This window comes from Anomaloglossus baeobatrachus, chromosome 12 (assembly GCF_048569485.1).
Source record: "Anomaloglossus baeobatrachus isolate aAnoBae1 chromosome 12, aAnoBae1.hap1, whole genome shotgun sequence".
Classification (NCBI taxonomy): domain Eukaryota; kingdom Metazoa; phylum Chordata; class Amphibia; order Anura; family Aromobatidae; genus Anomaloglossus; species Anomaloglossus baeobatrachus.
In genome coordinates this window covers 137,936,216-137,962,497 of record NC_134364.1, presented here as the reverse complement: position 1 = coordinate 137,962,497, position 26,282 = coordinate 137,936,216, and the positions used below count along the sequence as shown (strand labels likewise).

Genomic DNA, 26,282 nt, shown 5'->3' with positions numbered 1-26,282 from the left:
GACGTCTCCTGCACCATTACAGGGGTCACATATACAGTATACAGAGACCCCGCAGTGACCGGACGTCTCCTGCACCATTACTGGGGCACATATACAGTATACAGAGACCCCGCAGTGACGGGACGTCTCCTGCACCATTACAGGGGTCACATATACAGTATACAGAGACCCCGCAGTGACCGGACGTCTCCTGCACCATTACAGGGGTCACATATACAGTATACAGAGACCCCGCAGTGACCGGACGTCTCCTGCACCATTACTGGGGCACATATACAGTATACAGAGACCCCGCAGTGACCGGACGTCTCCTGCACCATTACAGGGGTCACATATACAGTATACAGAGACCCCGCAGTGACCGGACGTCTCCTGCACCATTACAGGGGTCACATATACAGTATACAGAGACCCCGCAGTGACCGGACGTCTCCTGCACCATTACAGGGGTCACATATACAGTATACAGAGACCCCGCAGTGACCGGACGTCTCCTGCACCATTACAGGGGTCACATATACAGTATACAGAGACCCCGCAGTGACCGGACGTCTCCTGCACCATTACAGGGGTCACATATACAGTATACAGAGACCCCGCAGTGACCGGACGTCTCCTGCACCATTACAGGGGTCACATATACAGTATACAGAGACCCCGCAGTGACCGGACGTCTCCTGCACCATTACAGGGGTCACATATACAGTATACAGAGACCCCGCAGTGACCGGACGTCTCCTGCACCATTACAGGGGTCACATATACAGTATACAGAGACCCCGCAGTGATCGGACGTCTCCTGTATCATTACAGGGGTCATATATACAGTATACAGAGACCCCGCAGTGACCGGACGTCTCCTGCACCATTAGAGGGGGAAAAAATTGGTTTGGTGTGGATGGGGAGTGGATATGGGCGTGACTGTGAAATGGGTGTGGTTAGGGGGCGTGGCCTAAAACAGGTTGTCCTCTCCTCCGCCCCTATACAGGTTGTCCTCTCCTCCGCCCCTATGCAGGTTGTCCTCTCCTCCGCCCCTATGCAGGTTGTCCTCTCCTCCGCCCCTATGCAGGTTGTCCTCTCCTCCGCCCCTATGCAGGTTGTCCTCTCCTCCGCCCCTATGCAGGTTGTCCTCTCCTCCGCCCATATGCAGGTTGTCCTCTCCTCCGCCCTTATGCAGGTTGTCCTCTCCTCCGCCCCTATACAGGTTGTCCTCTCCTCCGCCCCTATACAGGTTGTCCTCTCCTCCGCCCCTATACAGGTTGTCCTCTCCTCCGCCCCTATGCAGGTTGTCCTCTCCTCCGCCCCTATACAGGTTGTCCTCTCCTCCGCCCCTATGCAGGTTGTCCTCTCCTCCGCCCCTATACAGGTTGCCCTTCTTCCGCCCCTATGCAGGTTGTCCTCTCCTCCGCCCCTATACAGGTTGTCCTCTCCTCCGCCCCTATACAGGTTGTCCTCTCCTCCGCCCCTATACAGGTTGTCCTCTCCTCCGCCCCTATACAGGTTGTCCTCTCCTCCGCCCCTATACAGGTTGTCCTCTCCTCCGCCCCTATGCAGGTTGTCCTCTCCTCCGCCCCTATACAGGTTGTCCTCTCCTCCGCCCCTATACAGGTTGTCCTCTCCTCCGCCCCTATACAGGTTGTCCTCTCCTCCGCCCCTATACAGGTTGTCCTCTCCTCCGCCCCTATACAGGTTGTCCTCTCCTCCGCCCCTATACAGGTTGTCCTCTCCTCCGCACCTATACAGGTTGTCCTCTCCTCCGCCCCTATACAGGTTGTCCTCTCCTCCGCCCCTATACAGGTTGTCCTCTCCTCCGCCCCTATACAGGTTGTCCTCTCCTCCGCCCCTATACAGGTTGTCCTCTCCTCCGCCCCTATACAGGTTGTGCTCTCCTCCGCCCCTATACAGGTTGACCTCTGCTCCGCCCCTATACAGGTTGACCTCTGCTCCGCCCCATACAGGTTGACCTCTGCTCCGCCCCTATGCAGGTTGTCCTCTCCTCCGCCCCTATACAGGTTGCCCTCTCCTCCGCCCCTATGCAGGTTGACCTCTCCTCCGCCCCTATGCAGGTTGTCCTCTCCTCCGCCCCTATGCAGGTTGCCCTCTCCTCCGCCCCTATGCAGGTTGTCCTCTCCTCAGCCCCTATGCAGGTTGCCCTCTCCTCCGCCCCTATGCAGGTTGCCCTTTGCTCCGCTCCTATGCAGGTTGCCCTCTGCTCCGCCCCTATGCAGGTTGCCCTCTGCTCCGCCCCTATGCAGGTTGCCCTTTGCTCCGCCCCTATTCAGGTTGCCCTCTGCTCCGCCCCTATGCAGGTTGCCCTCTGCTCCGCCCCTATGCAGGTTGCCCTCTGCTCCGCCCCTATGCAGGTTGCCCTCTGCTCCGCCCCTATGCAGGTTGCCCTCTGCTCTGCCCCTATGCAGGTTGCCCTCTGCTCCGCCCCTATGCAGTTTGCCCTCTGCTCCGTCCCCATGCAGGTTGCCCTCTGCTCCGCCCCTATGCAGGTTGCCCTCTCCTCCGCCCCTATGCAGGTTGTCCTCTCCTCAGCCCCTATGCAGGTTGCCCTCTGCTCCGCCCCTATGCAGTTTGCCCTCTGCTCCGCCCCCATGCAGGTTGCCCTCTGCTCCGCCCCTATGCAGGTTGTCCTCTCCTCCGCCCCTATGCAGGTTGCCCTCTGCTCCGCCCCTATGCAGGTTGCCCTCTGCTCCGCCCCTATGCAGGTTGCCCTCTCCTCCGCCCCTATGCAGGTTGCCCTCTCCTCTGCCCCTATGCAGGTTGTCCTCTCCTCAGCCCCTATGCAGGTTGCCCTCTCCTCCGCCCCTATGCAGGTTGCCCTTTGCTCCGCCCCTATGCAGGTTGCCCTCTGCTCCGCCCCTATGCAGGTTGCACTCTCCTCCGCCCCTATGCAGGTTGTCCTCTCCTCCGCCCCTATGCAGGTTGCCCTCTCCTCCGCCCCTATGCAGGTTGTCCTCTCCTCAGCCCCTATGCAGGTTGCCCTCTCCTCCGCCCCTATGCAGGTTGCCCTTTGCTCCGCCCCTATGCAGGTTGCCCTCTGCTCCGCCCCTATGCAGGTTGCCCTCTGCTCCGCCCCTATGCAGGTTGTCCTCTCCTCCGCCCCTATACAGGTTGCCCTCTCCTCCGCCCCTATGCAGGTTGACCTCTCCTCCGCCCCTATGCAGGTTGTCCTCTCCTCCGCCCCTATGCAGGTTGCCCTCTCCTCCGCCCCTATGCAGGTTGTCCTCTCCTCAGCCCCTATGCAGGTTGCCCTCTCCTCCGCCCCTATGCAGGTTGCCCTTTGCTCCGCTCCTATGCAGGTTGCCCTCTGCTCCGCCCCTATGCAGGTTGCCCTCTGCTCCGCCCCTATGCAGGTTGCCCTTTGCTCCGCCCCTATTCAGGTTGCCCTCTGCTCCGCCCCTATGCAGGTTGCCCTCTGCTCCGCCCCTATGCAGGTTGCCCTCTGCTCCGCCCCTATGCAGGTTGCCCTCTGCTCCGCCCCTATGCAGGTTGCCCTCTGCTCTGCCCCTATGCAGGTTGCCCTCTGCTCCGCCCCTATGCAGTTTGCCCTCTGCTCCGTCCCCATGCAGGTTGCCCTCTGCTCCGCCCCTATGCAGGTTGCCCTCTCCTCCGCCCCTATGCAGGTTGTCCTCTCCTCAGCCCCTATGCAGGTTGCCCTCTGCTCCGCCCCTATGCAGTTTGCCCTCTGCTCCGCCCCCATGCAGGTTGCCCTCTGCTCCGCCCCTATGCAGGTTGTCCTCTCCTCCGCCCCTATGCAGGTTGCCCTCTGCTCCGCCCCTATGCAGGTTGCCCTCTGCTCCGCCCCTATGCAGGTTGCCCTCTCCTCCGCCCCTATGCAGGTTGCCCTCTCCTCTGCCCCTATGCAGGTTGTCCTCTCCTCAGCCCCTATGCAGGTTGCCCTCTCCTCCGCCCCTATGCAGGTTGCCCTTTGCTCCGCCCCTATGCAGGTTGCCCTCTGCTCCGCCCCTATGCAGGTTGCACTCTCCTCCGCCCCTATGCAGGTTGTCCTCTCCTCCGCCCCTATGCAGGTTGCCCTCTCCTCCGCCCCTATGCAGGTTGTCCTCTCCTCAGCCCCTATGCAGGTTGCCCTCTCCTCCGCCCCTATGCAGGTTGCCCTTTGCTCCGCCCCTATGCAGGTTGCCCTCTGCTCCGCCCCTATGCAGGTTGCCCTCTGCTCCGCCCCTATGCAGGTTGCCCTCTGCTCCGCCCCTATTCAGGTTGCCCTCTGCTCCTCCCCTATGCAGGTTGCCCTCTGCTCCGCCCCTATGCAGGTTGCCCTCTGCTCCGCCCCTATGCAGGTTGCCCTCTGCTCCGCCCCTATGTAGGTTGCCCTCTGCTCCGCCCCTATGCAGGTTGCCCTCTGCTCCGCCCCTATGCAGTTTGCCCTCTGCTCCGCGCCCATGCAGGTTGCCCTCTGCTCCGCCCCTATGCAGGTTGCCCTCTGCTCCGCCCCCTATGCAGGTTGCCCTCTGCTCCGCCCCCTATGCAGGTTGCCCTCTGCTCCGCCCCTATGCAGGTTGCCCTCTGCTCCGCCCCCTTTGCAGGTTGCCGTCTGCTCCGCCCCCTATGCAGGTTGCCCTCTGCTCCGCCCCTATGCAGGTTGCCCTCTGCTCCGCCCCTATGCAGGTTGCCCTCTGCTCCGCCCCTATGCAGGTTGCCCTCTGCTCCGCCCCTATGCAGGTTGCCCTCTCCTCCGCCCCTATGCAGGTTGCCCTCTGCTCCGCCCCTATACAGGTTGCCCTCTGCTCCGCCCCTATACAGGTTGCCCTCTGCTCCGCCCCTATGCAGGTGGCCCTCTGCTCCGCCCCTATGCAGGTTGCCCTCTGCTCCGCCCCTATGCAGGTTGCCCTCTCCTCGGGCCCCGCACGCTTCCCCCTCCTCTCCTTTCTGCTTCTCCCGCACGGATCCTCCACTGCCCTGCACAGCTCCCCATCTCCACTGTATAAATCCCCCTCTCTCCTTTGCCCCTGTATAGATTTCTCTTCGTCGCTGCCCCATATAGCTCCCCCTCCTTCGTCTCCTCCACCCTCATAAAGATCCCTCATCCTCTCCAGCGGCCCGTAGAGATCCCCCTCCTATCCTCCTCTTCCTCGTACATATCCCTGTACTCTCCTCCTCCTCATCCTCCTCTTTGTATATATCCCCATCTCCTCCTCCATCTCAATCCCCCCCGCCGTGTGGGGGCTGATGATAGGGGTGGTGGTGTATTAGGGCAAGAGCGCTGTGTGGGGGCTAATGATGGGGGGGTGGGGGTGTATTAGGGCAAGAGCGCTGTGTGGGGGCTAATGATGGGGGGGTGGGGGTGTATTAGGGCAAGATCGCTGCATGGGGGTGTATTGGGGCATGAGTGCTGTGTGGGGGCTGATGGGGGGGTGGGGGTGTATTAGGCCAGGAGCGCCGTGTGGGGGCTGATGATGGGGGTGGGGGTGTATTAGGGCTGGAGCGTTGTGTTGAGGCTGATGGGGTTGGGGGTGTATTAGGGCAGGAGCGCTGTGTGGGGGCTGATGATGGGGGGTGGGGGTGTATTAGGGCAGGAGCGCTGTGTGGGGCTGATGGGGGGTGGGGGTGTATTAGGGCAGGAGCGCTGTGTGGGGCTGATGGGGGTGGTGGTGTATTAGGGCAGGAGCGCTGTGTGGGGGCTGATGATGGGGGTGGGGGTGTATTAGGGCAGGAGCGCCGTGTGGGGGCTGATGATGGGGGTGGTGGTATATTAGGGCAGGAGCGCCGTGTGGGGGCTGATGATGGGGGGTGGTGGTGTATTAGGGCAGGAGCGCCGTGTGGGGGCTGATGATGGGGGTGGGGGTGTATTAGGGCAGGAGCGCTGTGTGGGGCTGATGATGGGGTGGTGGTGGTATATTAGGGCAGGAGCGCCCTGTGGGGGCTGATAATGGGGGATGGTGGTGCATTAGGGCAGGAGCGCCCTGTGGGGGCTGATGATGGGGGATGGTGGTGTATTAGGGCAGGAGCGGCGTGTGGGGGCTGATGATGGGGGTGTATTAGGGCAGGAGCGCTGTGTGGGGGCTGATGATGGGGTGGTGTATTAGGGCAGGAGCGCTGTGTGGGGGCTGATGATGGGGGGTGGTGTATTAGGGCAGGAGCGCTGTGTGGGGGCTGATGGGGGGTGGTGGTGTATTAGGGCAGGAGCGCTGTGTGGGGGTTGATGATGGGGGGTGGTGATGTTTTAGGGCAGGAGCGCTGTGTGGGGGTGTTTTAGGGCAGGAGCGCTGTGTTGGGGCTGATGATGGGGGTGTATTAGGGCAGGAGCTCTGTGTGGGGGCTGGTGATGGGGGTGTATTAGGGCAGAAGCGCTGTGTGGGGGCTGATGATGGGGGGTTGGTGTATTAGGGCAGGAGCGCTGTGTGGGGGCTGATGATGGGGGTGGGGGTGTATTAGGGCAGGAGCGCTGTGTGGGGGCTGATGATGGGGGTGGGGGTGTATTAGGGCAGGAGCGCTGTGTGGGGGTTGATGATGGGGGTTGGTGTATTAGGGCAGGAGCGCTGTGTGGGGGCTGATGATGGGGGTGGGGGTGTATTAGGGCAGGAGCGCTGTGTGAGGGCTGATGATGGGGGTGGGCGTGTATTAGGGCAGGAGCGTTGTGTGGGGGCTGATGGGGATGGGGTGTATTAGGGCAGGAGCGCTGTGTGGGGGCTGATGGGGGGGTTGGTGTATTAGGGCAGGAGCGCTGTGTGGGGGCTGATGGGGGGTTGGTGTATTAGGGCAGCAGCGCTGTGTGGGGGCTGATGATGGGGTGGGGGTGTATTAGGGCAGGAGCGCTGTGAGGGGGCTGATGATGGGGGTTGGGGGTGTATTAGGGCAGGAGCGCTGTGTGGGGGCTGATGATGGGGGTTGGGGGTATATTAGGGCAGGAGCGCTGTGTGGGGGCTGATGATGGGGGTTGGGGGTGTATTAGGGCAGGAGCGCTGTGAGGGGGCTGATGATGTGGGTTGGGGGTATATTAGGGCAGGAGCGCTGTGTGGGGGCTGATGATGGGGGGTTGTATTAGGCGCTGGTCCTGGTGTTGATAGACTGGTTTCTCCTCACATCTCTTCATGTGATCGCGGCTCTATATAATCCTCACGTCTGTTCTTCATGTTATCGCGGCTCTATATAATCCTCATGCGTCTCTTCTTCATGTGATCGCGGCTCTATATAATCCTCACACGTCTGTTCTTCATGTGATCGTGGCTCTATATAATCCTCCCACGTCTGTTCTTCATGTGATCGCGGCTCTATATAATCCTCACGTCTGTTCTTCATGTGATCGCGGCTCTATATAATCCTCACATCTCTTCTTCATGTGATTGCGGCTCTATATAATCCTCACGTCTGTTCTTCATGTGATCGTGGCTCTATATAATCCTCACGTCTGTTCTTCATGTGATCGCGGCTCTATATAATCCTCACGTCTGTTCTTCATGTGATCGCGGCTCTATATAATCCTCACACGTCTGTTCTTCATGTGATCGTGGCTCTATATAATCCTCACACGTCTCTTCATGTGATCGCGGCTCTATATAATCCTCACACGTCTCTCCTTCATGTGATCGCGGCTATATATAATCCTCAAGTCTGTTCTTCATGTGATCGCGGCTTTATATAATCCTCACACGTCTGTTCTTCATGTGATCGCGGCTCTATATAATCCTCACGCGTCTCCTAATGTGATTGCAGCTCTATATAATCCTCACGTCTGTTCTTCATGTGATCGCGGCTCTATATAATCCTCACGCGTCTCCTAATGTGATCGCGGCTCTATATAATCCTCACGTCTGTTCTTCATGTGATCGCGGCTCTATATAATCCTCACGTCTCTTCTTCATGTGATTGCGGCTCTATGTAATCCTCACGTCTCTTCTTCATGTGATTGCGGCTCTATGTAATCCTCACGTCTGTACTTCATGTGATCGCGGCTCTATATAATCCTCACACGTCTGTTCTTCATGTGATCGCGGCTCTATATAATCCTCACACGTCTGTTCTTCATGTGATCGCAGCTCTATATAATCCTCACACGTCTGTTCTTCATGTGATCGTGGCTCTATATAATCCTCACGTCTCTTCATGTGATCGCGGCTCTATATATTCCTCACGTCTGTCCTTCATGTGATCGCGGCTCTATATAATCCTCACACGTCTGTTCTTCATGTGATGACGGCTCTATATAATCCTCACGTCTGTTCTTCATGTGATCGCGGCTCTATATAATCCTCACACGTCTGTTCTTCATGTGATCGTGGCTCTATATAATCCTCACGTCTCTTCATGTGATCGCGGCTCTATATAATCCTCAAGTCTGTTCTTCATGTGATCGCGGCTCTATATAATCCTCACACGTCTGTCCTTCATGTGATCGCGGCTCTATATAATCCTCACGTCTGTCCTTCATGTGATCGCGGCTCTATATAATCCTCACACGTCTGTTCTTCATGTGATCGCGGCTCTATATAATCCTCAAGTCTGTTCTTCATGTGATTGCAGCTCTATATAATCCTCACACGTCTGTTCTTCATGTGATCGTGGCTCTATATAATCCTCACGTCTGTTCTTCATGTGATCGCGGCTCTATATAATCCTCATGCGTCTCTTCTTCATGTGATCATGGCTCTATATAATCCTCATGCGTCTCTTCTTCATGTGATCGCGGCTCTATATAATCCTCACGTCTGTTCTTCATGTGATCGCGGCTCTATATAATCCTCACACGTCTGTTCTTCATGTGATCGCGGCTCTATATAATCCTCACGTCTGTTCTTCATGTGATCGCGGCTCTATATAATCCTCACACGTCTCTTCTTCATGTGATCGCGGCTCTATATAATCCTCACGTCTGTCCTTCATGTGATCGCGGCTCTATATAATCCTCACATGTCTCTTCTTCATGTGATCGCGGCTCTATATAATCCTCACACGTCTCTTCATGTTATCGCGGCTCTATATAATCCTCACGCGTCTCTTCTTCATGTTATCGCGGCTCTATATAATCCTCACACGTCTGTTCTTCATGTGATCGTGGCTCTATATAATCCTCACGTCTCTTCTTCATGTGATCGCGGCTCTATATAATCCTCACGTCTGTTCATGTGATCGCGGCTCTATATAATCCTCACATGTCTCTTCTTCATGTGATCGCGGCTCTATATAATCCTCACGTCTGTTCTTCATGTGATCGCGGCTCTATATAATCCTCACACGTCTGTTCTTCATGTGATCGCGGCTCTATATAATCCTCACACGTCTGTTCTTCATGTTATCGCGGCTCTATATAATCCTCATGCGTCTCTTCTTCATGTGATCGCGGCTCTATATAATCCTCACACGTCTCTTCATGTGATCGCGGCTCTATATAATCCTCACACGTCTGTTCTTCATGTGATCGTGGCTCTATATAATCCTCACACGTCTGTTCTTCATGTAATCGCGGCTCTATATAATCCTCACGTCTGTTCTTCATGTGATCGCAGCTCTATATAATCCTCACACGTCTATCCTTCATGTGATCGCGGCTCTATATAATCCTCACACATCTCTTCTTCATGTGATCGTGGCTCTATATAATCCTCACGTCTGTTCTTCATGTGATCGCGGCTCTATATAATCCTCACGTCTGTTCTTCATGTGATTGTGGCTCTATATAATCCTCACGTCTGTTCTTCATGTGATCGCGGCTCTATATAATCCTCACGTCTGTTCTTCATGTGATCGCGGCTCTATATAATCCTCACACGTCTGTTCTTCATGTGATCGTGGCTCTATATAATCCTCACACGTCTCTTCATGTGATCGCGGCTCTATATAATCCTCACACGTCTCTCCTTCATGTGATCGCGGCTCTATATAATCCTCAAGTCTGTTCTTCATGTGATCGCGGCTCTATATAATCCTCACACGTCTGTTCTTGATGTGATCTCGGCTCTATATAATCATCACGTCTGTTCTTCATGTGATCGCGGCTCTATATAATCCTCACGTCTCTTCTTCATGTGATCGCGGCTCTATATAATCCTCACACGTCTCTTCTTCATGTGATCGCGGCTCTATATAATCCTCACGTCTGTCCTTCATGTGATCGCGGCTCTATATAATCCTCACATGTCTCTTCTTCATGTGATCGCGGCTCTATATAATCCTCACACGTCTCTTCTTCATGTGATCGCGGCTCTATATAATCCTCACATGTCTCTTCATGTTATCGCGGCTCCATATAATCCTCACGCGTCTCTTCTTCATGTTATCGCGGCTCTATATAATCCTCACACGTCTGTTCTTCATGTGATCATGGCTCTATATAATCCTCACACGTCTCTTCTTCATGTGATCGCGGCTCTATATAATCCTCATGCGTCTCTTCTTCATGTGATCGCGGCCTTATATAATCCTCACACGTCTCTTCTTCATGTGATCGCGGCTCTATATAATCCTCACGTCTGTTCTTCATGTGATCGCGGCTCTATATAATCCTCACGTCTGTCCTTCATGTGATCGCGGCTCTATATAATCCTCACACATCTCTTCTTCATGAGATCGCGGCTCTATATAATCCTCACACGTCTCTTCATGTTATCGCGGCTCTATATAATCCTCACGCGTCTCTTCTTCATGTTATCGCGGCTCTATATAATCCTCACACGTCTGTTCTTCATGTGATCGTGGCTCTATATAATCCTCATGTCTCTTCTTCATGTGATCGCGGCTCTATATAATCCTCACACGTCTGTTCTTCATGTGATCGCGGCTCTATAGAATCCTCACATGTCTCTTCTTCATGTGATCGCGGCTCTATATAATCCTCACGTCTGTTCTTCATGTGATCGCGGCTCTATATAATCCTCACACGTCTGTTCTTCATGTGATCTCGGCTCTATATAATCCTCACACGTCTGTTCTTCATGTTATCGCAGCTCTATATAATCCTCATGCGTCTCTTCTTCATGTGATCGCGGCTCTATATAATCCTCACACGTCTGTTCTTCATGTGATCGCGGCTCTATATAATCCTCACACGTCTGTTCTTCATGTGATCGTGGCTCTATATAATCCTCACACGTCTGTTCTTCATGTGATCGCGGCTCTATATAATCCTCACGTCTGTTCTTCATGTGATCGTGGCTCTATATAATCCTCACGTCTGTTCTTCATGTGATCGCGGCTCTATATAATCCTCACGTCTGTTCTTCATGTGATCGCGGCTCTATATAATCCTCACACGTCTGTTCTTCATGTGATCGTGGCTCTATATAATCCTCACACGTCTCTTCATGTGATCGCGGCTCTATATAATCCTCACACGTCTCTCCTTCATGTGATCGCGGCTCTATATAATCCTCAAGTCTGTTCTTCATGTGATCGCGGCTCTATATAATCCTCACACGTCTGTTCTTCATGTGATCGCGGCTCTATATAATCCTCTTGTCTGTTCTTCATGTGATCGCGGCTCTATATAATCCTCACGTCTGTTCTTCATGTGATCGCGGCTCTATATAATCCTCACATGTCTCTTCTTCATGTGATCGCGGCTCTATATAATCCTCACACGTCTCTTCTTCATGTGATCGCGGCTCTATATAATCCTCACACGTCTCTTCATGTTATCGCGGCTCTATATAATCCTCACGCGTCTGTTCTTCATGTGATCGTGGCTCTATATAATCCTCACACGTCTCTTCTTCATGTGATCGCGGCTCTATATAATCCTCACATGTCTCTTCTTCATGTGATCGCGGCTCTATATAATCCTTACACATCTCTTCTTCATGTGATCGTGGCTCTATATAATCCTCACACGTCTCTTCTTCATGTGATCGCGGCTCTATATAATCCTCACACGTCTGTTCTTCATGTGATCGTGGCTCTATATAATCCTTACACATCTCTTCTTCATGTGATCGTGGCTCTATATAATCCTCACACGTCTCTTCTTCATGTGATCGCGGCTCTATATAATCCTCACGTCTGTTCTTCATGTGATCGCGGCTCTATATAATCCTCACATGTCTCTTCTTCATGTGATCGCGGCTCTATATAATCCTCACACGTCTGTTCTTCATGTGATCGCGGCTCTATATAATCCTCACGTCTGTCCTTCATGTGATCGCGGCTCTATATAATCCTCACGCGTCTGTTCTTCATGTGATCGTGGCTCTATATAATCCTCACACGTCTCTTCTTCATGTGATCGCGGCTCTATATAATCCTCACATGTCTCTTCTTCATGTGATCGCGGCTCTATATAATCCTTACACATCTCTTCTTCATGTGATCGCGGCTCTATATAATCCTCACACGTCTCTTCTTCATGTGATCGCGGCTCTATATAATCCTCACGTCTGTTCTTCATGTGATCGCGGCTCTATATAATCCTCACGTCTGTTCTTCATGTGATCGCGGCTCTATATAATCCTCACATGTCTCTTCTTCATGTGATTGCGGCTCTATATAATCCTCACACGTCTGTTCTTCATGTGATCGCGGCTCTATATAATCCTCACATGTCTCTTCTTCATGTGATTGCGGCTCTATATAATCCTCACACGTCTCTTCTTCATGTGATCGCGGCTCTATATAATCCTCACACGTCTCTTCTTCATGTAACCGCGGCTCTATATAATCCTCACACGTCTATTCATGTTATCGCGGCTCTATATAATCCTCACGCGTCTCTTCTTCATGTTATCGCGGCTCTATATAATCCTCACACGTCTGTTCTTCATGTGATCGTGGCTCTATATAATCCTCACACGTCTCTTCTTCATGTGATTGCGGCTCTATATAATCCTCACGTCTGTTCTTCATGTGATCGCGGCTCTATATAATCCTCACGTCTGTTCTTCATGTGATCGTGGCTCTATATAATCCTCACGTCTGTTCTTCATGTGATCGCGGCTCTATATAATCCTCACGTCTGTTCTTCATGTGATCGCGGCTCTATATAATCCTCACATGTCTCTTCTTCATGTGATTGCGGCTCTATATAATCCTCACACGTCTGTTCTTCATGTGATCGCGGCTCTATATAATCCTCACATGTCTCTTCTTCATGTGATTGCGGCTCTATATAATCCTCACACGTCTCTTCTTCATGTGATTGCGGCTCTATATAATCCTCACACGTCTCTTCTTCATGTAACCGCGGCTCTATATAATCCTCACACGTCTATTCATGTTATCGCGGCTCTATATAATCCTCACGCGTCTCTTCTTCATGTTATCGCGGCTCTATATAATCCTCACACGTCTGTTCTTCATGTGATCGTGGCTCTATATAATCCTCACACGTCTCTTCTTCATGTGATTGCGGCTCTATATAATCCTCACGTCTGTTCTTCATGTGATCGCGGCTCTATATAATCCTCACGTCTGTTCTTCATGTGATCGCGGCTCTATATAATCCTCACATGTCTCTTCATGTGATCGCGGCTCTATATAATCCTCACACGTCTGTCCTTCATGTGATCGCGGCTCTATATAATCCTCACGTCTGTCCTTAATATTATCGCGGCTCTATATAATCCTCACACGTCTGTTCTTCATGTGATCGCGGCTCTATATAATCCTCACGTCTGTTCTTCATGTGATCGCGGCTCTATATAATCCTCATGCGTCTCTTCTTCATGTGATCGTGGCTCTATATAATCCTCATGCGTCTCTTCTTCATGTGATCGCGGCTCTATATAATCCTCACGTCTGTTCTTCATGTGATCGCGGCTCTATATAATCCTCAGACGTCTGTTCTTCATGTGATCGCGGCTCTATATAATCCTCACGTCTGTTATTCATGTGATCGCGGCTCTATATAATCCTCACACGTCTCTTCTTCATGTGATCGCGGCTCTATATAATCCTCACGTCTGTCCTTCATGTGATCGCGGCTCTATATAATCCTCACACGTCTCTTCTTCATGTGATCGCGGCTCTATATAATCCTCACACGTCTCTTCTTCATGTGATCGCGGCTCTATATAATCCTCACACGTCTCTTCATGTTATCGCGGCTCTAAATAATCCTCACCTCTGTTCTTCATGTGATCGCGGCTCTATATAATCCTCACGTCTGTTCTTCATGTGATCGTGGCTCTATATAATCCTCACACGTCTGTCCTTCATGTGATCGCGGCTCTATATAATCCTCACGTCTGTCCTTAATGTTATCGCGGCTCTATATAATCCTCACACGTCTGTTCTTCATGTGATCGCGGCTCTATATAATCCTCACGTCTGTTCTTCATGTGATCGCGGCTCTATATAATCCTCAAGTCTGTTCTTCATGTGATTGCGGCTCTATATAATCCTCACATGTCTGTTCTTTATGTGATCGCGGCTCTATATAATCCTCACGTCTGTTCTTCATGTGATCGCGGCTCTATATAATCCTCATGCGTCTCTTCTTCATGTGATCGTGGCTCTATATAATCCTCATGCGTCTCTTCTTCATGTGATCGCGGCTCTATATAATCCTCACGTCTGTTCTTCATGTGATCGCGGCTCTATATAATCCTCAGACGTCTGTTCTTCATGTGATCGCGGCTCTATATAATCCTCACGTCTGTTCTTCATGTGATCGCGGCTCTATATAATCCTCACACGTCTCTTCTTCATGTGATCGCGGCTCTATATAATCCTCACGTCTGTTCTTCATGTGATCGCGGCTCTATATAATCCTCACACGTCTCTTCTTCATGTGATCGCGGCTCTATATAATCCTCACGTCTGTCCTTCATGTGATCGCGGCTCTATATAATCCTCACACGTCTCTTCTTCATGTGATCGCGGCTCTATATAATCCTCACACGTCTCTTCATGTTATCGCGGCTCTATATAATCCTCACGCGTCTCTTCTTCATGTTATCGCGGCTCTATATAATCCTCACGTCTGTTCATGTGATCGCGGCTCTATATAATCCTCACATGTCTCTTCTTCATGTGATCGCGGCTCTATATAATCCTCACACGTCTGTTCTTCATGTGATCGCGGCTCTATATAATCCTCACACGTCTGTTCTTCATGTTATCGCGGCTCTATATAATCCTCATGCGTCTCTTCTTCATGTGATCGCGGCTCTATATAATCCTCACACGTCTGTTCTTCATGTGATCGCGGCTCTATATAATCCTCACACGTCTGTTCTTCATGTGATCGCGGCTCTATATAATCCTCACGTCTGTTCATGTGATCGCGGCTCTATATAATCCTCACACGTCTCTTCTTCATGTGATCGCGGCTCTATATAATCCTCACGTCTGTTCTTCATGTGATCGCGGCTCTATATAATCCTCACGTCTGTTCTTCATGTGATCGTGGCTCTATATAATCCTCACGTCTGTTCTTCATGTGATCGCGGCTCTATATAATCCTCACACGTCTCTTCTTTATGTGATCGCGGCTCTATATAATCCTCACACGTCTGTTCTTCATGTGATCGCGGCTCTATATAATCCTCACACGTCTGTCCTTCATGTGATCGCGGCTCTATATAATCCTCACACGTCTGTTCTTCATGTGATCGCGGCTCTATATAATCCTCACGTCTGTTCTTCATGTGATCGTGGCTCTATAGAATCCTCACGTCTGTTCTTCATGTGATCGCGGCTCTATATAATCCTCACGTCTGTTCTTCATGTGATCGTGGCTCTATATAATCCTCACGTCTCTTCTTCATGTGATTGCGACTCTATGTAATCCTCACGTCTCTTCTTCATGTGATTGCGGCTCTATGTAATCCTCACGTCTGTACTTCATGTGATCGCGGCTCTATATAATCCTCACACGTCTGTTCTTCATGTGATCGCGGCTCTATATAATCCTCATGCGTCTCTTCTTCATGTGATCGCGGCTCTATATAATCCTCACGTCTGTTCTTCATATGATCTCGGCTCTATATAATCCTCAGACGTCTGTTCTTCATGTGATCGCGGCTCTATATAATCCTCACGTCTGTTATTCATGTGATCGCGGCTCTATATAATCCTCACACGTCTCTTCTTCATGTGATCGCGGCTCTATATAATCCTCACGTCTGTCCTTCATGTGATCGCGGCTCTATATAATCCTCACACGTCTCTTCTTCATGTGATCGCGGCTCTATATAATCCTCACACGTCTCTTCTTCATGTGATCGCGGCTCTATATAATCCTCACACGTCTCTTCATGTTATCGCGGCTCTATATAATCCTCATGCGTCTCTTCTTCATGTGATCGCGGCTCTATATAATCCTCACGTCTGTTCTTCATGTGATCGCGGCTCTATATAATCCTCACGTCTGTTCTTCATGTGATCGTGGCTCTATATAATCCTCACATGTCTCTTCATGTGATCGCGGCTCTATATAATCCTCACACGTCTGTCCTTCATGTGATCGCGGCTCTATATAATCCTCACGTCTGTCCTTAATGTTATCGCGGCTCTATATAATCCTCACACGTCTGTTCTTCATTTGATCGCGGCTCTATATAATCCTCACGTCTGTTCTTCATGTGATCGCGGCTCTATATAATCCTCAAGTCTGTTCTTCATGTGATTGCGGCTCTATATAATCCTCACATGTCTGTTCTTCATGTGATCGCGGCTCTATATAATCCTCACGTCTGTTCTTCATGTGATCGCGGCTCTATATAATCCTCATGCGTCTCTTCTTCATGTGATCGTGACTCTATATAATCCTCATGCGTCTCTTCTTCATGTGATCGCGGCTCTATATAATCCTCACGTCTGTTCTTCATGTGATCGCGGCTCTATATAATCCTCAGACGTCTGTTCTTCATGTGATCGCGGCTCTATATAATCCTCACGTCTGTTCTTCATGTGATCGCGGCTCTATATAATCCTCACACGTCTCTTCTTCATGTGATCGCGGCTCTATATAATCCTCACGTCTGTCCTTCATGTGATCGCGGCTCTATATAATCCTCACACGTCTGTTCTTCATGTGATCCCGGCTCTATATAATCCTCACACATCTCTTCTTCATGTGATCGTGGCTCTATATAATCCTCACGTCTGTTCTTCATGTGATCGCGGCTCTATATAATCCTCACGTCTGTTCTTCATGTGATTGTGGCTCTATATAATCCTCACGTCTGTTCTTCATGTGATCGCGGCTCTATATAATCCTCACGTCTGTTCTTCATGTGATCGCGGCTCTATATAATCCTCACACGTCTGTTCTTCATGTGATCGTGGCTCTATATAATCCTCACACGTCTCTTCATGTGATCGCGGCTCTATATAATCCTCACACGTCTCTCCTTCATGTGATCGCGGCTCTATATAATCCTCAAGTCTGTTCTTCATGTGATCGCGGCTCTATATAATCCTCACACGTCTGTTCTTGATGTGATCTCGGCTCTATATAATCATCACGTCTGTTCTTCATGTGATCGCGGCTCTATATAATCCTCACGTCTCTTCTTCATGTGATCGCGGCTCTATATAATCCTCACACGTCTCTTCTTCATGTGATCGCGGCTCTATATAATCCTCACGTCTGTCCTTCATGTGATCGCGGCTCTATATAATCCTCACATGTCTCTTCTTCATGTGATCGCGGCTCTATATAATCCTCACACGTCTCTTCTTCATGTGATCGCGGCTCTATATAATCCTCACATGTCTCTTCTTCATGTGATCGCGGCTCTATATAATCCTCACACGTCTGTTCTTCATGTGATCGCGGCTCTATATAATCCTCACACGTCTCTTCATGTTATCGCGGCTCCATATAATCCTCACGCGTCTCTTCTTCATGTTATCGCGGCTCTATATAATCCTCACACGTCTGTTCTTCATGTGATCATGGCTCTATATAATCCTCACACGTCTCTTATTCATGTGATCGCGGCTCTATATAATCCTCATGCGTCTCTTCTTCATGTGATCGCGGCCTTATATAATCCTCACACGTCTCTTCTTCATGTGATCGCGGCTCTATATAATCCTCACGTCTGTTCTTCATGTGATCGCGGCTCTATATAATCCTCACGTCTGTCCTTCATGTGATCGCGGCTCTATATAATCCTCACACGTCTCTTCTTCATGAGATCGCGGCTCTATATAATCCTCACACGTCTCTTCATGTTATCGCGGCTCTATATAATCCTCACGCGTCTCTTCTTCATGTTATCGCGGCTCTATATAATCCTCACACGTCTGTTCTTCATGTGATCGTGGCTCTATATAATCCTCATGTCTCTTCTTCATGTGATCGCGGCTCTATATAATCCTCACCTGTCTGTTCTTCATGTGATCGCGGCTCTATAGAATCCTCACATGTCTCTTCTTCATGTGATCGCGGCTCTATATAATCCTCACGTCTGTTCTTCATGTGATCGCGGCTCTATATAATCCTCACACGTCTGTTCTTCATGTGATCTCGGCTCTATATAATCCTCACACGTCTGTTCTTCATGTTATCGCGGCTCTATATAATCCTCATGCGTCTCTTCTTCATGTGATCGCGGCTCTATATAATCCTCACACGTCTGTTCTTCATGTGATCGCGGCTCTATATAATCCTCACACGTCTGTTCTTCATGTGATCGTGGCTCTATATAATCCTCACACGTCTGTTCTTCATGTGATCGCGGCTCTATATAATCCTCACGTCTGTTCTTCATGTGATCGTGGCTCTATATAATCCTCAAGTCTGTTCTTCATGTGATCGCGGCTCTATATAATCCTCACGTCTGTTCTTCATGTGATCGCGGCTCTATATAATCCTCACACGTCTGTTCTTCATGTGATCGTGGCTCTATATAATCCTCACACGTCTCTTCATGTGATCGCGGCTCTATATAATCCTCACACGTCTCTCCTTCATGTGATCGCGGCTCTATATAATCCTCAAGTCTGTTCTTCATGTGATCGCGGCTCTATATAATCCTCACACGTCTGTTCTTCATGTGATCGCGGCTCTATATAATCCTCACGTCTGTTCTTCATGTGATCGCGGCTCTATATAATCCTCACGTCTGTTCTTCATGTGATCGCGGCTCTATATAATCCTCACATGTCTCTTCTTCATGTGATAGCGGCTCTATATAATCCTCACACGTCTCTTCTTCATGTGATCGCGGCTCTATATAATCCTCACACGTCTCTTCATGTTATCGCGGCTCTATATAATCCTCACGCGTCTGTTCTTCATGTGATCGTGGCTCTATATAATCCTCACACGTCTCTTCTTCATGTGATCGCGGCTCTATATAATCCTCACATGTCTCTTCTTCATGTGATCGCGGCTCTATATAATCCTTACACATCTCTTCTTCATGTGATCGTGGCTCTATATAATCCTCACACGTCTCTTCTTCATGTGATCGCGGCTCTATATAATCCTCACGCGTCTGTTCTTCATGTGATCGTGGCTCTATATAATCCTCACACGTCTCTTCTTCATGTGATCGCGGCTCTATATAATCCTCACATGTCTCTTCTTCATGTGATCGCGGCTCTATATAATCCTAACACATCTCTTCTTCATGTGATCGCGGCTCTATATAATCCTCACACGTCTCTTCTTCATGTGATCGCGGCTCTATATAATCCTCACGTCTGTTCTTCATGTGATCGCGGCTCTATATAATCCTCACGTCTGTTCTTCATGTGATCGCGGCTCTATATAATCCTCACATGTCTCTTCTTCATGTGATTGCGGCTCTATATAATCCTCACACGTCTGTTCTTCATGTGATCGCGGCTCTATATAATCCTCACATGTCTCTTCTTCATGTGATTGCGGCTCTATATAATCCTCACACGTCTCTTCTTCATGTGATTGCGGCTCTATATAATCCTCACACGTCTCTTCTTCATGTAACCGCGGCTCTATATAATCCTCACACGTCTAGTCATGTTATCGCGGCTCTATATAATCCTCACGTCTCTTCTTCATGTGATCGCGGCTCTATATAATCCTCACGCGTCTCTTCTTCATGTTATCGCGGCTCTATATAATCCTCACACGTCTGTTCTTCATGTGATCGTGGCTCTATATAATCCTCACACGTCTCTTCTTCATGTGATTGCGGCTCTATATAATCCTCACGTCTGTTCTTCATGTGATCGCGGCTCTATATAATCCTCACGTCTGTTCTTCATGTGATCGTGGCTCTATATAATCCTCACATGTCTCTTCATGTGATCGCGGCTCTATATAATCCTCACACGTCTGTCCTTCATGTGATCGCGGCTCTATATAATCCTCACGTCTGTCCTTAATATTATCGCGGCTCTATATAATCCTCACACGTCTGTTCTTCATGTGATCGCGGCTCTATATAATCCTCACGTCTGTTCTTCATGTGATCGCGGCTCTATATAATCCTCATGCGTCTCTTCTTCATGTGATCGTGGCTCTATATAATCCTCATGCGTCTCTTCTTCATGTGATCGCGGCTCTATATAATCCTCAGACGTCTGTTCTTCATGTGATCGCGGCTCTATATAATCCTCACGTCTGTTTTTCATGTGATCGCGGCTCTATATAATCCTCACACGTCTCTTCTTCATGTGATCGCGGCTCTATATAATCCTCACGTCTGTCCTTCATGTGATCGCGGCTCTAGATAATCCTCACACGTCTCTTCTTCATGTGATCGCGGCTCTATATAATCCTCACACGTCTCTTCTTCATGTGATCGCGGCTCTATATAATCCTCACACGTCTCTTCATGTTATCGCGGCTCTAAATAATCCTCACCTCTGTTCTTCATGTGATCGCGGCTCTATATAATCCTCACGTCTGTTCTTCATGTGATCGTGGCTCTATATAATCCTCACACGTCTGTCCTTCATGTGATCGCGGCTCTATATAATCCTTACGTCTGTCCTTAATGTTATCGCGGCTCTATATAATCCTCACACGTCTGTTCTTCATGTGATCGCGGCTCTATATAATCCTCACACGTCTGTCCTTCATGTGATCGCGGCTCTATATAATCCTCACGTCTGTCCTTAATGTTATCGCGGCTCTATATAATCCTCACACGTCTGTTCTTCATGTGATCGCGGCTCTATATAATCCTCACGTCTGTTCTTCATGTGATCGCGGCTCTATATAATCCTCAAGTCTGTTCTTCATGTGATTGTGGCTCTATATAATCCTCACATGTCTGTTCTCTATGTGATCGCGGCTCTATATAATCCTCACGTCTGTTCTTCATGTGATCGCGGCTCTATATAATCCTCATGCGTCTCTTCTTCATGTGATCGTGGCTCTATATAATCCTCATGCGTCTCTTCTTCATGTGATCGCGGCTCTATATAATCCTCACGTCTGTTCTTCATGTGATCGCGGCTCTATATAATCCTCAGACGTCTGTTCTTCATGTGATCGCGGCTCTATATAATCCTCACGTCTGTTCTTCATGTGATCGCGGCTCTATATAATCCTCACACGTCTCTTCTTCATGTGATCGCGGCTCTATATAATCCTCACGTCTGTTCTTCATGTGATCGCGGCTCTATATAATCCTCACACGTCTCTTCTTCATGTGATCGCGGCTCTATATAATCCTCACGTCTGTCCTTCATGTGATCGCGGCTCTATATAATCCTCACACGTCTCTTCTTCATGTGATCGCGGCTCTATATAATCCTCACACGTCTCTTCATGTTATCGCGGCTCTATATAATCCTCACGCGTCTCTTCTTCATGTTATCGCGGCTCTATATAATCCTCACGTCTGTTCATGTGATCGCGGCTCTATATAATCCTCACATGTCTCTTCTTCATGTGATCGCGGCTCTATATAATCCTCACACGTCTGTTCTTCATGTGATCGCGGCTCTATATAATCCTCACACGTCTGTTCTTCATGTTATCGCGGCTCTATATAATCCTCATGCGTCTCTTCTTCATGTGATCGCGGCTCTATATAATCCTCACACGTCTGTTCTTCATGTGATCGCGGCTCTATATAATCCTCACACGTCTGTTCTTCATGTGATCGCGGCTCTATATAATCCTCACGTCTGTTCATGTGATCGCGGCTCTATATAATCCTCACACGTCTCTTCTTCATGTGATCGCGGCTCTATATAATCCTCACGTCTGTTCTTCATGTGATCGCGGCTCTATATAATCCTCACGTCTGTTCTTCATGTGATCGCGGCTCTATATAATCCTCACACGTCTCTTCTTTATGTGATCGCGGCTCTATATAATCCTCACACGTCTGTTCTTCATGTGATCGCGGCTCTATATAATCCTCACACGTCTGTCCTTCATGTGATCGCGGCTCTATATAATCCTCACACGTCTGTTCTTCATGTGATCGCGGCTCTATATAATCCTCACGTCTGTTTTTCATGTGATCGTGGCTCTATAGAATCCTCACGTCTGTTCTTCATGTGATCGCGGCTCTATATAATCCTCACGTCTGTTCTTCATGTGATCGTGGCTCTATATAATCCTCACGTCTCTTCTTCATGTGATTGCGGCTCTATGTAATCCTCACGTCTCTTCTTCATGTGATTGCGGCTCTATGTAATCCTCACGTCTGTACTTCATGTGATCGCGGCTCTATATAATCCTCACACGTCTGTTCTTCATGTGATCGCGGCTCTATATAATCCTCATGCGTCTCTTCTTCATGTGATCGCGGCTCTATATAATCCTCACGTCTGTTCTTCATGTGATCGCGGCTCTATATAATCCTCAGACGTCTGTTCTTCATGTGATCGCGGCTCTATATAATCCTCACGTCTGTTATTCATGTGATCGCGGCTCTATATAATCCTCACACGTCTCTTCTTCATGTGATCGCGGCTCTATATAATCCTCACGTCTGTCCTTCATGTGATCGCGGCTCTATATAATCCTCACACGTCTCTTCTTCATGTGATCGCGGCTCTATATAATCCTCACACGTCTCTTCTTCATGTGATCGCGGCTCTATATAATCCTCACACGTCTCTTCATGTTATCGCGGCTCTAAATAATCCTCACCTCTGTTCTTCATGTGATCGCGGCTCTATATAATCCTCACGTCTGTTCTTCATGTGATCGTGGCTCTATATAATCCTCACATGTCTCTTCATGTGATCGCGGCTCTATATAATCCTCACACGTCTGTCCTTCATGTGATCGCGGCTCTATATAATCCTCACGTCTGTCCTTAATGTTATCGCGGCTCTATATAATCCTCACACGTCTGTTCTTCATTTGATCGCGGCTCTATATAATCCTCACGTCTGTTCTTCATGTGATCGCGGCTCTATATAATCCTCAAGTCTGTTCTTCATGTGATTGCGGCTCTATATAATCCTCACATGTCTGTTCTTCATGTGATCGCGGCTCTATATAATCCTCACGTCTGTTCTTCATGTGATCGCGGCTCTATATAATCCTCACGTCTGTCCTTAATGTTATCGCGGCTCTATATAATCCTCACACGTCTGTTCTTCATTTGATCGCGGCTCTATATAATCCTCACGTCTGTTCTTCATGTGATCGCGGCTCTTTATAATCCTCAAGTCTGTTCTTCATGTGATTGCGGCTCTATATAATCCTCACATGTCTGTTCTTCATGTGATCGCGGCTCTATATAATCCTCACGTCTGTCCTTCATGTGATCGCGGCTCTATATAATCCTCACACGTCTCTTCTTCATGTGATCGTGGCTCTATATAATCCTCATGCGTCTCTTCTTCATGTGATCGCGGCTCTATATAATCCTCACGTCTGTTCTTCATGTGATCGCGGCTCTATATAATCCTCAGACGTCTGTTCTTCATGTGATCGCGGCTCTATATAATCCTCACGTCTGTTCTTCATGTGATCGCGGCTCTATATAATCCTCACACGTCTCTTCTTCATGTGATCGCGGCTCTATATAATCCTCACGTCTTTCCTTCATGTGATCGCGGCTCTATATAATCCTCACACGTCTCTTCTTCATGTGATCGCGGCTCTATATAATCCTCACACGTCTCTTCTTCATGTGATCGCGGCTCTATATAATCCTCACACGTCTCTTCATGTTATCGCGGCTCTATATAATCCTCACGCGTCTCTTCTTCATGTTATCGCGGCTCTATATAATCCTCACGTCTGTTCATGTGATCGCGGCTCTATATAATCCTCACATGTCTCTTCTTCATGTGATCGCGGCTCTATATAATCCTCACGTCTGTTCTTCATGTGATCGCGGCTCTATATAATCCTCACACGTCTGTTCTTCATGTGATCGCGGCTCTATATAATCCTCACACGTCTGTTCTTCATGTTATCGCGGCTCTATATAATCCTCATGCGTCTCTTCTTCATGTGATCGCGGCTCTATATAATCCTCACACGTCTGTTCTTCATGTGATCGCGGCTCTATATAATCCTCACACGTCTGTTCTTCATGTGATCGCGGCTCTATATAATCCTCACGTCTGTTCATGTGATCGCGGCTCTATATAATCCTCACACGTCTCTTCTTCATGTGATCGCGGCTCTATATAATCCTCACGTCTGTTCTTCATGTGATCGCGGCTCTATATAATCCTCACGTCTGTTCTTCATGTGATCGTGGCTCTATATAATCCTCACGTCTGTTCTTCATGTGATCGCGGCTCTATATAATCCTCACACGTCTCTTCTTTATGTGATCGCGGCTCTATATAATCCTCACACGTCTGTTCTTCATGTGATCGCGGCTCTATATAATCCTCACACGTCTGTCCTTCATGTGATCGCGGCTCTATATAATCCTCACACGTCTGTTCTTCATGTGATCGCGGCTCTATATAATCCTCACGTCTGTTCTTCATGTGATCGTGGCTCTATAGAATCCTCACGTCTGTTCTTCATGTGATCGCGGCTCTATATAATCCTCACGTCTGTTCTTCATGTGATCGTGGCTCTATATAATCCTCACGTCTCTTCTTCATGTGATTGCGGCTCTATGTAATCCTCACGTCTCTTCTTCATGTGATTGCGGCTCTATGTAATCCTCACGTCTGTACTTCATGTGATCGCGGCTCTATATAATCCTCACACGTCTGTTCTTCATGTGATCGCGGCTCTATATAATCCTCACACGTCTGTTCTTCATGTGATCGTGGCTCTATATAATCCTCACGTCTCTTCATGTGATCGCGGCTCTATATAATCCTCACGTCTGTCCTTCATGTGATCGCGGCTCTATATAATCCTCACACGTCTGTTCTTCATGTGATGACGGCTCTATATAATCCTCACGTCTGTTCTTCATGTGATCGCGGCTCTATATAATCCTCACACGTCTGTTCTTCATGTGATCGTGGCTCTATATAATCCTCACGTCTCTTCATGTGATCGCGGCTCTATATAATCCTCAAGTCTGTTCTTCATGTGATCGCGGCTCTATATAATCCTCACACGTCTGTCCTTCATGTGATCGCGGCTCTATATAATCCTCACGTCTGTCCTTCATGTGATCGCGGCTCTATATAATCCTCACACGTCTGTTCTTCATGTGATCGCGGCTCTATATAATCCTCACGTCTGTTCTTCATGTGATCGCGGCTCTATATAATCCTCAAGTCTGTTCTTCATGTGATCGCAGCTCTATATAATCCTCACACGTCTGTTCTTCATGTGATCGCGGCTCTATATAATCCTCACGTCTGTTCTTCATGTGATCGCGGCTCTATATAATCCTCATGCGTCTCTTCTTCATGTGATCGTGGCTCTATATAATCCTCATGCGTCTCTTCTTCATGTGATCGCGGCTCTATATAATCCTCACGTCTGTTCTTCATGTGATCGCGGCTCTATATAATCCTCACACGTCTGTTCTTCATGTGATCGCGGCTCTATATAATCCTCATGTCTGTTCTTCATGTGATCGCGGCTCTATATAATCCTCACACGTCTCTTCTTCATGTGATCGCGGCTCTATACAATCCTCACGTCTGTCCTTCATGTGATCGCGGCTCTATATAATCCTCACACGTCTCTTCTTCATGTGATCGCGGCTCTATATAATCCTCACACGTCTCTTCATGTTATCGCGGCTCTATATAATCCTCACGCGTCTCTTCTTCATGTTATCGCGGCTCTATATAATCCTCACACGTCTGTTCTTCATGTGATCGTGGCTCTATATAATCCTCACGTCTCTTCTTCATGTGATCGCGGCTCTATATAATCCTCACGTCTGTTCATGTGATCGCGGCTCTATATAATCCTCACATGTCTCTTCTTCATGTGATCGCGGCTCTATATAATCCTCACGTCTGTTCTTCATGTGATCGCGGCTCTATATAATCCTCACACGTCTGTTCTTCATGTGATCGCGGCTCTATAT

General features: G+C 49.0%; 1 protein-coding gene across 1 annotated transcript in view; it reads left to right on the top strand.

Moving 5' to 3' along the window:
* LOC142257689 (ephrin-A3-like) overlaps window positions 1–26,282 on the top strand; it is a 134,384-nt gene that overhangs the window by 196 nt on the left and 107,906 nt on the right. The gene's annotated exons all lie outside the window — the stretch shown is intronic.